The following is a 14585-nucleotide window of genomic DNA, read 5'->3' on the forward strand; positions in this document are numbered from 1 at the left end:
GTGGTGCAACTAGCAAGAGCAAAAAAAAACAAGCATTGGCATAGCCAATAGGTCTCGCCTTTGGGACCTTATAAGTAGCCATGCAACAGTTGTTGTTGTTGCACCAAGGATATTGTGCTGCATAACTAAATACTTATAAGGTCCCAAAAGCGAGACCTATTGGCTATTCCAATGCTTGTTTTTTTGTTGCAGTTTTGTATAGCGCAAACTCGACCTGAAAGAACTGGAGGCTCTCTACATGAGCACCAGTTACATTCATTTTCTATATAAGGCACGGGAAGATTACGTGATATGTTCAGAAACACAGGATGATAAGCTGACGGAGAGATAAATAACACCAATAGTGTTTTAAAGAGAGCAGGCATTGAAAAGCTGTTTTTGTTTATAAGCTAAGCCTGTTATCTGAGTGGTTTTATCAGTATAAAACAAACGTGTAACACCACAACAGCGCTTGATGTAATGGCGGCTTTGTGCAGTGTACTGTGGGTGAGAATTATGTAATCTTCGGAGTGTCCCACTTCTGCTCCTTTGTGTCGACGACCCTAACACAGATGTCCAGAGTAGAAATGGCAGTGGGGAGAAAAAGTCCCCGCACCCAGGTCCCACCATTAACAAGAACAAACAAAACCTTCGATGCCTGTCACAGTTTTGTATAGCGCAAATTTGACCTGAATGTATTGGAGCACTATACTTGAGCGCCAGTTACATTACACATGGTCACATTCATTTTTTTTTTTTAAGGCACAGGAAGATTACGTGATGTGTCCAGAATCACAGGATCTTAAGCCGACGCCGAGACTAATAGCACCAATAGCGTTTTAAAGAAAGCAAGCATTGAAAAGCTGTGTTTGTTTATAAGCAAAGCCCTGTTGTCCTAAAGGGTCTTATCAATAGAAACCAAACGTGTAACAACACAACACCGCTGCCTCAAAGAGAGAGTTTGGAATGAAAATATTTTCTTGGAGTTTATTTTAATCTCTAGCAGAATGCTTACTTTTTCTATGCCGGGCCTTACTATTTTATTTTTTATTTAAACTATATTATTTGGTTGAGCTGTGAAACAGCACCTCACACAACCAAAGGTAAGTCAAATATCCTAATGAGAGCGTGTCCAATCAGTGGATCTGACTATGGGACACTGTAACAGACCAGATTCTCAGGTTCATGTTAACAGTGGCAAAGCTTGGTACACCAGTTTTCTAGATAAATCGGACCTTGAAGTTGAACAATTTTGCTCCTTCTAGTGCACAACTAGCCCACTCCTTGCATTACACTGAGATTCACCTTGAACTCTACTGAGTTCAGCAACAACAAGTTACATCAACTTCCTGCTCTCCTTAAAATGCCTCATTTCTTTACAAACAAACTGTTTCTCCCCTGGCTGAATTTCAGGTCAGTGGGATTAGAAGGTCTTTAAATATAAGGTGGATGCTCAACCCTGCCTAATGAGGGTCCATCAAATGAGCTTTCGTTATCGTCCTCCATTGCAGAACAGATATTCATGTAATTAAACTATATGAAGGAAGGTTCTGCAGTTCTCCGAAAATCTCAAACTGGTTTGACGGCTTTTAAGTCAGACTACTGAATTATGGAAAAAACAATTGCTTTAAAAGTATCAGCTTTCAAGGATGCCATGACAGAAAAATATGATGACGCGTTCCACCTTTTTGAACTTTAGTGCCAAATGAGTGGATACAATAGGGTTTACTGCAACACTGGTCTACTGTTGTGGGCACAGCAGAGAAACAAACAAAGCCCTGACTTAAATTGTGCTCTCATTTAACAGAAAAAAGTGCACAGTCGGCAAAATGGTTCAGGTTCATAAGAGTACACATCTAGTCATCCCACTTAGAAGACTGGAAAGTGAATATAAACAAAACAGCAGAAATGAAGCGATGAGTGATACAGTGCAGCACTAAGAAGGATGGGAACACTCTTGTACAGCCTTTCTGGGAGAACGAGCAAATGAGACACTTGCATCTAAAGTGTCTGTACGGTTGGGCAGGGCAGTGGTGCGACGTTCACAGCATTATTTTGGAGCCTCATACAGACCAAACAGACCACTCTCAAAGTGCCATGGGAATCAAACCACTCAAACTCTCAGATAAAAAAAGCCCAGGGCTGATGCTGCGCCAAGTCTGACTCACTATTGTGAGCGGTCGAACGGTAATTTTGTTTCCTGCTCAAAGCACAGTGGATCTTCTGGTGAAGTGTGTGTTCTATGTTAAGTGCAAGCCAATCACAACGTTAATCCGAAGGTGCATACCTCTATACAGATATATTTGCCATATTACTAATTTAGAAATATGATAGGATTCAGCAAATACAAGGATGCTTCTTCAACTTTCTGTACGGGGGCAGCAGAAGTGTTGTGGTCTCAACTTATGTATTACCCATAGATAGCGCAAAGGTATTCTAAGCAATACAAGTAGCGTAAGAGACCTTACAGAGCAGATGTTTTGCATTGCCTCACGGAGAACATCAAAGTGGCCGGGCGGCCGGGAAAGTGAAAGTGATCGCGATCAAGAGCGGCGCGCTCTGGCGCACACGCACTGTAGCTCTAGACCGGCATTGGTAGCATTTTTTTAAGCCCTCACAAAAAGTCTCGCCAAACCAGCGCATGCGCTGGGTCAGGCGAGACCTAAAAATGGCAGAAAACATTTCCGAGTAGTTATCAGCATTCAAATGCAACAGCATCACGTCACACAAACCAACAAACGCTGGAGTTAGTGACATGAAAAAAACAAGAAGAATGTCCTTTTCTCAGAAACAAGGGACATTTATTATTCTTGTTTCATGTAATTACAGAAGTCCATTTTTTAACTCACCCCTGTGCTTCTTCCATTCCTTGCTGTCGTCATGCCTTCCTTGTGAGCGTCTCCACCGCCATCTGCTGCTCTTTCCCTTCTGCCCAACACCAAACCCGGCTTCTTTGTTTTCCTCCACTCTCTATATGTATTTTCGCAGTTTTATATAGCTGGAACGTGACCCGAGGGCTTTTATTTCAGCACCAGCTACAATACACAAGGTCACATTCAATTTTTAGGTCTTGCCTAGCATTGCAGCGCATGCGCTGCTCACTATGCAGATCTATTGTAGTCAAGGCGATTTCGGAAGTGGTGTGAAAGCTCCGCCTCTGCTTTTGATGGGCGCGCGCCATCCTTTATGGTAAACGCTGGCTCCTAATTGGAAATCATTGTTATTTGGTACTGCCCTGTCACCTTTTTCACCAGCCCATCCGGACTGGATCGTGTACTGTCGGCGTTATACTGTCTTCTTTGTTTACTCGTGTAAGCACTTTATACCCCATTAAGGGCTTTGGCAATAGCGGCGTGTGTTTATTTTTGCATCGCGCTTTCACTTAAAGTGAAAGCGCGATGCAAATATAAAAAAGAGGCTGCCGTTATTAGGTCTCGCCTAGCGCTGCAGCACAAGCTGCTTCGCTTTGCGAGGCATGCAGCGTGTCCCCCATGGCTCATTGTGTCGTTTGGTGCTGCTTGTTGTTTCTTGTGTTTACAGGTGCAGCGCGGTTGCAGGTTGGCTCTGCAGTGTTCCTTCCTTGCTGCTGCAGTACAGTTGTCTGAGTGGCTGCCCGTGGCACAGCATTTGACCAGATGACACTGTCTGTTGCTATCTTGTTTGTAACGTGGTGAAAACTTGCCCCCGCCCCCCCTCCCCAACAGTTGGGCACCTTTTGTAATCTTCTCGCTATCAGACAGACTCCCGCCCAGCTTGTTGTCGCTTCATTAGTTACCATTGCAGCCCCGTAAGCTGCAGATTTCTAAAATGGGGACAGCGAGGGACGGCCGCCTTCAGCCGGGACTGTAGCAAGTGGTTACTGTCCGGTTCGGGCGGAGAGGTGCCTTTCAAGAGTGCCCGGCTCGTGGACACCCACCTACAAGTGGACCCCTCAAAGGGGGTAAGCGCCTAAGCGGGTAGGAACTGCGATCGAGGAGACTGATGCACTCCCCAGGCAAACCGACAGTCTCTTAGCACTCCCTCATCATGAACAGACCTGTCTGTCAGCCTTTAAGTAACAAGTCTTTGGTTAACCTTCATAGGAAAGCGAGCTCACAGATCTGCGGCAGACGCGGTATCATTTCATTTAGAGTTATTCACTGCTCTCTTGTGCAATATCGGACTCAATCCCAGAGTCGAGCCCACTGTGTTGAGTTGATCAGCTAAGTGTCAGCGAGAGGCCAAGTAATGAATGAGCACTTAGTCTGTTCTATGCTCCTTCTTGAACAGCGTTGATGCGTGATAGCAGGCTGCCAGAAAAATGCTAGCTGCAGTGAAGGACTTACCTTTTAGAGTTCTTTGTGGTATTGAGTATCATTAACTTAGGTCAGAGGCACAGCAGCTATTATTTATAGCACTTAGTAACTGTAGAAGTGTTGTTTATAGTAAGAAATTATTATCATTATTACTACTCCTGTCAATATTACTCTTCAGTGAACTCAAGCCACTGGTGCAGAGTAAAGAATCTCGCACAGGACCAAAAAGGTCCTTTTATCTTAGGTATACTAGTGATAAGCTACTGAAGATGTGGCCTTAATTTATGTATAAACAAATCAGTGCAGAGGTCTAAAGCTTTTCTGCAGAGCCCGCCCCGGGCGCTGCCGGGTACCAATGCAGCTAGTCTTGATTTCACCACATGTCCTTCTCCCACCACCCTATGCTTCTTTTTCCTTTGCCTCATTCTTGATAGGTTTCTGCTTCCTTTCCTCCCTGCTATCTGCCTCAACCCCTCTCTTGCACCAGTGGCACTTTGGGGCCCCGGCGCATATTTCCCACATCCTCATTGTTTGACCCTCAGCAAGAGAGAGAACAAGCATTTGCAATACAATAGGTCTCGCATCTCTGCGAGTTTGAGCAAAAGACAATGCCTTTTATTTATGTTTTAAAAACAAAAACAAAAACAAAAGGCATTGTCATTTGCAATGTCAATAGCTCAAACTTGCGTAAATGCGATACCTATTGCATTGCAAATGCTTGTTTTGAGGTACTGGGGATATTTAAAGTGCCTATATGTAATGGAGATTGCAAGTGTCCTCTCCCTTTTGCACAGTACTGCAAATGGCAATGAAGAAGCTCTAGGAGAGACTTGACAATTTTTAGAAGAAAGGAGACGTGGTGTCCTCTCCAGTGACATCATCATCAAGTTTATCTTAGAGCAGGACTCAGCAAGATTTCTTTTCTGTGCTGTGAAGTGGACAAGTATTCGTACGGCAGTTCCATGTTTACAGATGAGATCAGCGAGCTGTTAAGAACCTAATCATTCCTGATGTTCAAAGTGGCTGTATGTGCTGTGTTAAGGTGGTAAAAGCAACACTCAGACAGATCACTCAGAGCAGTGACTTCTCTAGTGAGCTGAAAGAAAGTCTATGTACTCCGAAAGCACTAGTTGGTCAGAAGTGCAAAAACAAAGTCAAGCCTCAAACCTAACAGGGGTATGGCCCAACCAGACTAGATTTCCATGTTAGAAGGCCAATATCAATATAGAGACATAAAAAATCATCAGTGCTCCAGTCACCACCATTCACTTGTCACAGGCGCACATTGCCCATTGGGCTCAAAGGGCTTCAGCACCCCCCCATCGTATGTGTCAGCCCGGCTGAGACAGTTTCCCGGGCACACACACAGCAGCACCCAAGTACTTCACAGGTCTTAAAAGGACCATTTACTTGCTAACAAGGCTTTGTTGTGTTTTCACCCCTTCTTAGAGCCTCTGCGTCTCCACTCTGCATATTACTGGGTGAGTCAACCGCCCCGAAATTTTTGGTAGCCCTCCCAAAATTTGGCTTTTGTTGCGCCTCTGACTTGTCACGATCACTAAAAGCGGCCCCAGTTACAGACACTAGCAGTGCCACTATCAGTACCTAAATCCCCACTGAACTTCAGTACCACTGCCACCAGTTACAACCAGTACTAGCCACCCAGTCACTTCCAGTACCAGCTAAAATCCTCAATCACCGCGAGTAATAGTGACCCCAAGCCATTATTGTTACAAGTGTCCTATTCATCGTCTGTACCACTGTCCCTGGTCCTGTCCCCATCAGTAACTGTGCCCCAAGGTACCATCAGCATCACAGTCCCAAGTCATTGTCAGCACCAAGTGCTACAACCCACTAAGACTGCCAGTGCCACTGTCCCCATCAATATCAGTACTAGTGAATCCAGTGCCCTCAGTGCAAGTGCCTAAGTTACCATCACTGCTAGTATTGCCAGCAACCTGCAGTACCACAGCCCCCATTTATGATCAGTGCCGGTGTCATCATTATTTGAGTACCCACACTTATTTAGTTATTGTATTTATTTATTTTATTTGAAAATGTTATATAGCGCGAAAAAGAACCTCACGGGTATCAGAGCGCTTTACACATGTTGACATGCAGGAAACATCAAATCAATTTTTAAATAGTCAAGAAACAGTACAAAATGTGGAAGAACCCATATGAGGGTGAGGTCTTCACAATGATAAAACAGATAGATCAAGAACAGTATTATAGGACGAACAGTAATCCTGAGCCCTGAATAGCTCAGAGTGATAATTTCCAGGATCTAAGGCATAAATGTGTGCATGAGTAATAGTTTAACTTCTGTCTTAAAGGAGGCAGTTGAGGGATAAATTCTGGTTTCACAGGGGAGGGATTCCAAATTCTCGGAGCCGATGCCAAAGAAGGTCCTATTATAGTTTCTTTAGTAAATCTCTGTGGTTTAAGCAGTAAAGTTCTGGTGCTTCTAGAAGATCTGGAGCCCCCTGAGAGCTCAAGCTTCTGAGCAAGGTAGCTTGGGGTATTGAAGTGTACGGCTGTGTGGGTCATGCATGCAATTTGCAGCTGAATTCTTGCTTCGTAGGAAAGTTCCAGCACTACCAATGCCCCCAGTCACCATCAGTGCCATGGCCCCTAGTTAATCAGTACCACAGTCCATGGTGCTCATCAGCTCCACTATCCAAAGTCACCATTAATGCCAGTGTCCCCAGTCACAATGATGACCAGTGCCGCCATCAGTACCATTACCTCAAGTCGCCATTAACATGTCTGCCTCGGTCGCTGTTAGTATCACTGTGACTTGTCACCTTCAGCACAATGGTCCCCAGACACCATCACCACCGGTGTCGCAATCAGAACCTGTACCCATACTCACCATCACTGTCAGGGACACCAGTCAGCATCCATGATGGTGCCCCAACATGTCACCAGTAACCCCAGTCACTGTCAGTGCCAGGTCACCATCATCGGTGCCTCTAGACTCCTCACTGCCAGTGTCCCTAATCATATACAGTAGCAATGCCTACCGTCCCTATCCGTACCTACTCCCAGTCACCATCGTGGTCAGTAAATCTAGTCACATTCGATACTACTTCCCCCATAATCCTCATAAGTGCCCCCAGTTACAACAATGCCTATTCTATTGTCTCTATCACAACTAGGGTCCACCCCCAACATCAGTAGCACTGCTCCCAGTCACCATCACTCTCTGTGCCTCCCAGTCAGTCACCATCAGCTGCACTGCCTCCAGTCACCATCACTCTCTGTGCCTTCCATTCGTCATCAGTTCCAGTGCTTTGTCACCATTGACTAACCTGCAGCCTAACTGAATGCAATTGGAGGTGCGCAGATGGGCAACTTGAAAAGCTGCAAAGAAAAGGGAAACGTGGGGATGCTTGCAGAATAAGAGCCATTCGAAACATAGATACACAAAGTGGCAGAAACAAACTCACAAAAACACAGACTTAAGCACAGCAAACAGAGACCTGAACCTTGCCTCTCATGCTTCCCTTTCTCCTGCCAGCAATAAAAACAAGCATTCGTAAATGCATTAGATTTCGCCTATGTGATTAACAATTCGCTGTTTTTTATTGAAAGTTTTAGCTTGCTGAGTAGTTGTACACTATAAGTTACCAAAAGTCTGTTATGGTGTTATGACTTGTTTATGTATACAAATAAAAATGCAATATATTGTGCATTTACTAGTGGTATAGTGAAGTTAAGTAATAGCAAATATGAAAGTGGAAAATAATAGAATTAATTGATGTAATAACAATATATATTTTTTTTAATTCTTTAAAAAAAGAAAAATTATTGGTACATTTTCTAATGTCAAAACATATCAAATTTACTCTTGGCACAAAAAGGAACATAAAGCAATACATGTTCATCATCTGATTACAGGCTTCTTGCAAATCTAGTAACCTCAACATACATCTGTCTTGGTTCATCAAAGTATTATCTCTTACTGGACACCCGCCTCCCCTCTCCCACCAGGTGTGCGCATGTCTATTTTCCCCCAGGCTGTGGTTGGAGGCTGCGAGCCCCCGGCGTGCTGTTGAGTTCCAGCCCGTAGTACCTGAGCCAGGGGCACCAAATCTTAAAGATTTTTTGGGGACATCCTCTCGTTTTGTATGTCACTTGCTCTGCCTCCATATACATGTCCATCCCTGGTTTCCACTCTCGCAGAGCTGGGACCTGCGACGCCCCCCAGTGTTTGGTTATGTCCCTCTTTGCCACTACAATCGCCAAATTCCAGAAGATGAGGTTGCGTCTAGGCAAATCTATTTCTGAAGGTATGCCCAACAGTGCTTATTTAGCATCCCTTGCCAACTGTGCCCCTACTATCTCGCTGAGCTTCTTTGTTATTTTGGCCCGGTATCTTTGTATGTGTATGCATTCCCATAAGGTGTGTATTTATGTGCTACTCTCCATCGTACAGCAGAGGCAGCTAGGGGATTCCGCCCATCCCATTTTATGGAGTTGGGACCTTGTCATGTACATCCTATGGAGGATTTTGAACTGAATTAAGCGTAGCCTTGATTTAATTGCCACTTCCCTTGGATGCATTAGGGAGGCTTCCCAATCTATATCCTCTAAGCCGCCCAGGGTGGTCTCCCAGTGTCTCAATGTAATAGCAATAGTATGTGTTTAAAGGAGTTCTGACAACTTTTGGGCCAGGTGCCACTGCACCTGCTGCACCATTAAAATCATGCTCCAGTGCCTGCGAGATAACTGCATTTGTGACTGCCTATTTAATAGTAAAATATTGCAATATTTGGTGTTTAGGGGGGTTCCTAGAGCTTTGGGCCCCAGTGTCACTGCACTTGTTGCACCATTGAAATCATGACCCGGGTGCCTGCAAGGTAATTGCACTTGTGACTGCTTATTTTGTAGTTAAATATAGCAATAGTTGGTGTTTAGAGGAGGTCTGACAACTTTTGTCCCCGCTGCCACTGCACCTGTAGCACCATTGAAATCATGACCCTAGTGCCTGCTAGATAACTGCACTTGTGACTGCCTGTTCAGTAATAACATTTAGCAATATTCTCTGTTTAGTGGAGAGCCTTATGCTATAGGCCTCGGTGCCACTGCATCTGCTGCACCATTCAAATCAAACCCCTTTTAGCTGTAAGATAACTGCAATTCTATCTGCCTGTGTAGTAGTAAAATGTAGCAACATTATGGGCCATATGTAGGAAGCCCAATACCGGTCGGTAACGGCCGATTTTCGGTAAATATCCCGTTACCGACCGGTATTCAGGCTTTTGGTATGTAGGGGGCACATTTCAGGATTCGGTAATTTACCGAATCGGTAAAATTACCGATTCGGTAATTTTACCGATTCGGTAAATACCGAATCCTGAAATGATATGTAGGGGGAGTGTGTGGTTGTTGTGGGGATTCGTTATTTACCACCAACTAAAAGTTGGTGGTAAATGACGAATAGCTGTAAAAAAGTATTTCTTTGCACTTTGAAGTGTGCAATGTGGCAGACATACATGCCCTTAGGGCATGTATGTGTGCCACATGTGCACACATGCAGGAATCAGGGGTGCAACAGGGTGTCACTGTGACACCCTGCCACCCTTGATTGTGCTCCCCCCATTACCGAATCGGTATTTACCGATTCGGTAATGAGACATACCTTCCCATTGATTCAATCAATGGGAAGGTATGCCTCATTACCGAATCGGTAAATACCGATTCGGTAATTACAGAATTTCTCCGATTCGGTAACATTTACCGAATTATTACCTACATACACTTTACCGATTCTTAAATACCGAATCGGTAAAATTCGGTATTTAAGAATCGGTAAAGTGTATGCCACCTACATATGGCCCTATGTGTTTAAAGCAGTTCTGTTAAATTTTGGGCCCAAGGCCAGTGCACCTGCTGAACCTTTTAAATCATGACCCTGCTGTCTGCAAGGTAACTGTGCTTGTGTAGTAGCAAAGTATAGCATTATTAGGTGTTTAGTGGGGGCCTAGATTTTTAGGTCCTGGTGCTACTGTACCTGTTGCACCATTCCAATCATGACCCTACTGGCTGCTAGATAACTGCACTTGTGATTTCCTGTTTAGTTGTAAAATATAATAATATTAGGTGTTTAGAGGAGCTCTGACAACTTTTTGGCCCAGTGCCACTTCACCTGCTGAACCATTCACATCATGACCCTAATGCCTGAAAGATAACTGCACTTCTGATTGCCTGTTTAGTTGTAAAATATAGCAATAATCAGTGTATAGTGGGGTGCCTGGAACTTTTGGTCTCGGTGCCACAGCGCCCGCTGCACTATAGAAATTGTGACCCTAGCGCTTGCTAGATAACTGTGCTTGGGACTGCCTGTTTAGTAGTAAAATATAGCAATATTAGGTGTTTAGAGGAGTTCTGACAACGTTTGGGCCCGGTGACACTGCACCTGTTGCACTATTAAAATCACGACCTTGTTCTCTGCAAGTTAACTGCACTTGTGACTGCCTGTTTAGTAGTAAAATATAGCAATGTTAGGTGTTTAGTGGGGGTGCCTAGAGCTTTTGGTCCTGGTGTCACTGCCAAAGCTGCACCATTGACATCATGACCCTGTTGTCTGCAAGGTAACTGCCTCTTTAGTTTTACATTTTTTGCAATAATCTGGGTTAAGTGGGGTCCCTAGAGCTGCTGGCCCGGTGCCACTGCACCTGCTGTATCATTCAAATCAAGTCATTTTTATTTGGAAGGTAACTGCAATTGTGACTGCCTATTTAGTAGTCAAATATAGCAATAGTATGTGTTTAGAGGCGTTCTGACAACTTTTGAGCCGGGGGCTACTACCCCTGCTGCCCCATTCAAATCATGACCCTGTTGTCTGCAAGATAACTGCGCTTGTGGCTGCCTGTTCAGTATTAAAATATAGCATAGCTCTTGTATATTAACTTTATTTTTAACGTGCAATGTTTATTGCAACATTTAGAATTTGATCATAATGACCAAATAGATTAAGTTGAAAAAATGAATCCGATAATGCCTACAAAGTGCAAAGAAGGGTAATGAGGCATGAATAGAAAATGCCACAAACGTTATACGGCTAAAGCATCTACCTTACACAACTAAGTAATAAAAAGTAAGCATTCCAACATACTGTTTGAGGAGGCCTGCCTTTTCAATGGGAAGGGATCTTATCTTGACAGTAAATAGGGCTTGAAGAGCATGAACAGCTTTAGTAGAAGTATCGTAATGCGTGCAGCCAGGGGAAGTGAACAAAGAAAGGTTCCACACAAAAGCGAATGAACACAATAATTTGGTGTCAGGAACCTATAAAAGCCCCCTTTTATGAGCAAGCGCTGTGCAGACGAAAACTAAAAAGCGCTATGACTAGGCCAGCACTAGCTGTGTCATAGACTATTTTGTTAAAGACATCTTGGGGACATTCGGAAAACGCACCTGTGAACGTATTCCGCCCGTTGCTTACCTTTGGCTTTGTGGTTTGTAATTCACATTTGCTTGGTTTCTATTTGCTGGCTTTATTTGTTTTAGGCTGTCCAGCTTGAGTTTGTCCAAACCGTGGACCATATCCTGTTTACTTTATCCTCCCACCAGTGTTTGATTTCTGTAAACAGGTCTTTAAAACTTGTTCTTATCTTGTCACATTTGCTGTGCATTCAAAGACAGAGGTCAAATGTCAGGCCCTGTCTTCTGTTACCTTTCTTTCTCTGACTTCAAAGTGAAAGGGTTTATGTGACAATCATGCTGACTACTAGGGGTGTGCTAGAGTAAGGCTGTAGGATGCTATTTTTTTTCTTCACACAATAAAATGTAAATGTCTGTAAATGAACTGTCAAGATATTTAAGAATATATCAAAATAGGGAAAGCTCAAATGAAGCACATTATTTGGTAATTCTGAAGTATGGTGGAAACAAATATTTTAATACAATCAAAACACATCAGTACATTTGGTGATGACATTCCCACACATTCTCATTTGTGTGCTGTATACTTCTATCAGTAAAATTATGTCTGTGTAAATGCGATGGTTATTTTAATTAAAGATGTGTTGTTTGTAATGGCAGCAAACTACCACACCATGCATACTCCACTTTATGCCACTCCACGGTACTCTGCACCTCTCCACACCACTGCACTACTATATTGCCAATGCACTCCATGCCACTATACTCTACACCACTGTACTCTTTGTCAATGCACTCTAGACTGCTCTGGTGTTGGCCACTCCACTCTACTCTGCACCACTCCACTCAACACTAGTACACTCTCCGCCAGTCCACTCTATGCCATTCTAATCTACTCTGCACCACTGCACTCTATGCCACTCTACCCTACGCCACTGCACTCTACCCTACACCACTCAACTCAAACCACTTCACTCTTGCCTGAAACAATCTACTCTGTGCCACTTCACTGTAGGCCGCTCTACTCCACTGTGCCACTCCACACCACTAGAATCTATGCTGCACCATGTTATTCTACAGCACACTCTCTACGCTATTCCACTTCATTTTACGCCACACTACTCTAACCACTGCACCCTACACCACTACTCTATACACCAAAGCACTCTGCACCTCGTTACTCAAAACCAATGCATTCTACACCAATCTACTCTGCACCACTGCACTCTACACCAGTCTATTCTGCTCTGCACCACTGTACTCTACACCATTGCTTACTACTCTACTCTAAACCAATCTACTCTGCGCCACTGCACTCTATGCTAATCTACTATATATCACTGCACTCTTACAGTACTGTATTCTGCAACACTGCACTCTATGCCACTGAACTCTACTCCACTCCATTCTGCATCACTGCACTCCATGTCACTGTACTTTATGGCACTGCACTCTACTCTGTACCACTCTACACCAATGAACCATATGCCACTACACTCTACACCACTCTACTGTATGACACTGCACCACTCAACTCTTCACCGCTTTACTCTACTCTGAAACATTCTACCCTAAGCTACTACACTTTATGCCACTATACACCACTCCGCTGTTTGCCACTCCGCTCTACCCTGCAATGCTCCACTCTACACCACTCTACTCTATGCCACTACACTCAATGCTGCTGCACTATATGAAAATGCCCCCTCTGCCAGTCTACTCTGCACTACTGCACTCTACACTACTATACTCTGTTCTGCAACACTAGATCGCACTCTATTCTACTTTGCACCACTGCTCTCTGCGCCACTCAACTCTATGCCAATCTACTCTATGCCAATCCACCGAACTCTGCACCACTGCACAATATGCCACTCTACTCTATGCCACTCCACTCTCGCCACTCTACGCCACTGTACTCTACCCTGCACCACTCTACTCTACCTTGCACCACTCCACACCACAGCACTCTATGCCACTCTACTCCACTCTGCGCCACTCTACTGTGCATTACTCCACTCTATGTCACTGCACTGTACACCAATGCACCCTACATCACTCTAACCTGCTTTGCACCACTGCACTCTGGCACTGCTCTCTACACTAATCTACTGTGTGCCACTACACTCTACACTGCACCATTACACTCTGCTCTGCACCTCTCCACTTCACTCTATTCTGAAACAATCTACTCTATGCGACTGCACTCTACTTCGCTCTGCACCACTCTACTGCCACTCTTATCTAAATCACTGCACTCTACGCCAATGCTCTCTACATCACTTTACTCAAAACCAATGCACTCTACTCCTCTCTATTCTATCTGCACAACTGTACTCTGCGCTACTGCTCTCTACAATACTCTACTCTGCACCACTCTATGCCACTCTATTCTACACAACCACACTCTGAGACTCTCTACTCTGCAACACTGCACTCTATGCCTCCAAACTCTATGCTGCTCTACTCTGCACCACTGCACTCTATGTCGCTGCACTCTACTCTGCACCGCTCAGCTCTAGGCCACTTTATTGCAACTACACAAATGCACTACACCACTACACTACACTCTGTACCACTCTACATCACTCCACTCTACACCACTGCACTATACGCTGGTCTACTCTATGCCAATCCACTCTAATCTGCACCACTGCACACTACGCCACTCTACTCCACTGCACTCTATGCCATTCTACACCACTGTACTCTACCCTTCACCACTCCCCTCTACCCTGCACCATGTTATTAAAAACCAATGCACTCTGCGCCGCTGCACTTAAAGCCAATCTGCTCTGCATGACTCCAGTCTTCGTCACTTCACTCTAGGCCACTCTAATCCACTCTACGACACTCCACTGTAGGACATTATGCTCAACAATCTTCTACTCTATGACACTCTACTCTATTAAACTCTAC

This window comes from Triturus cristatus, chromosome 7 (assembly GCF_964204655.1).
Source record: "Triturus cristatus chromosome 7, aTriCri1.1, whole genome shotgun sequence".
Classification (NCBI taxonomy): Eukaryota; Metazoa; Chordata; class Amphibia; order Caudata; family Salamandridae; genus Triturus; species Triturus cristatus.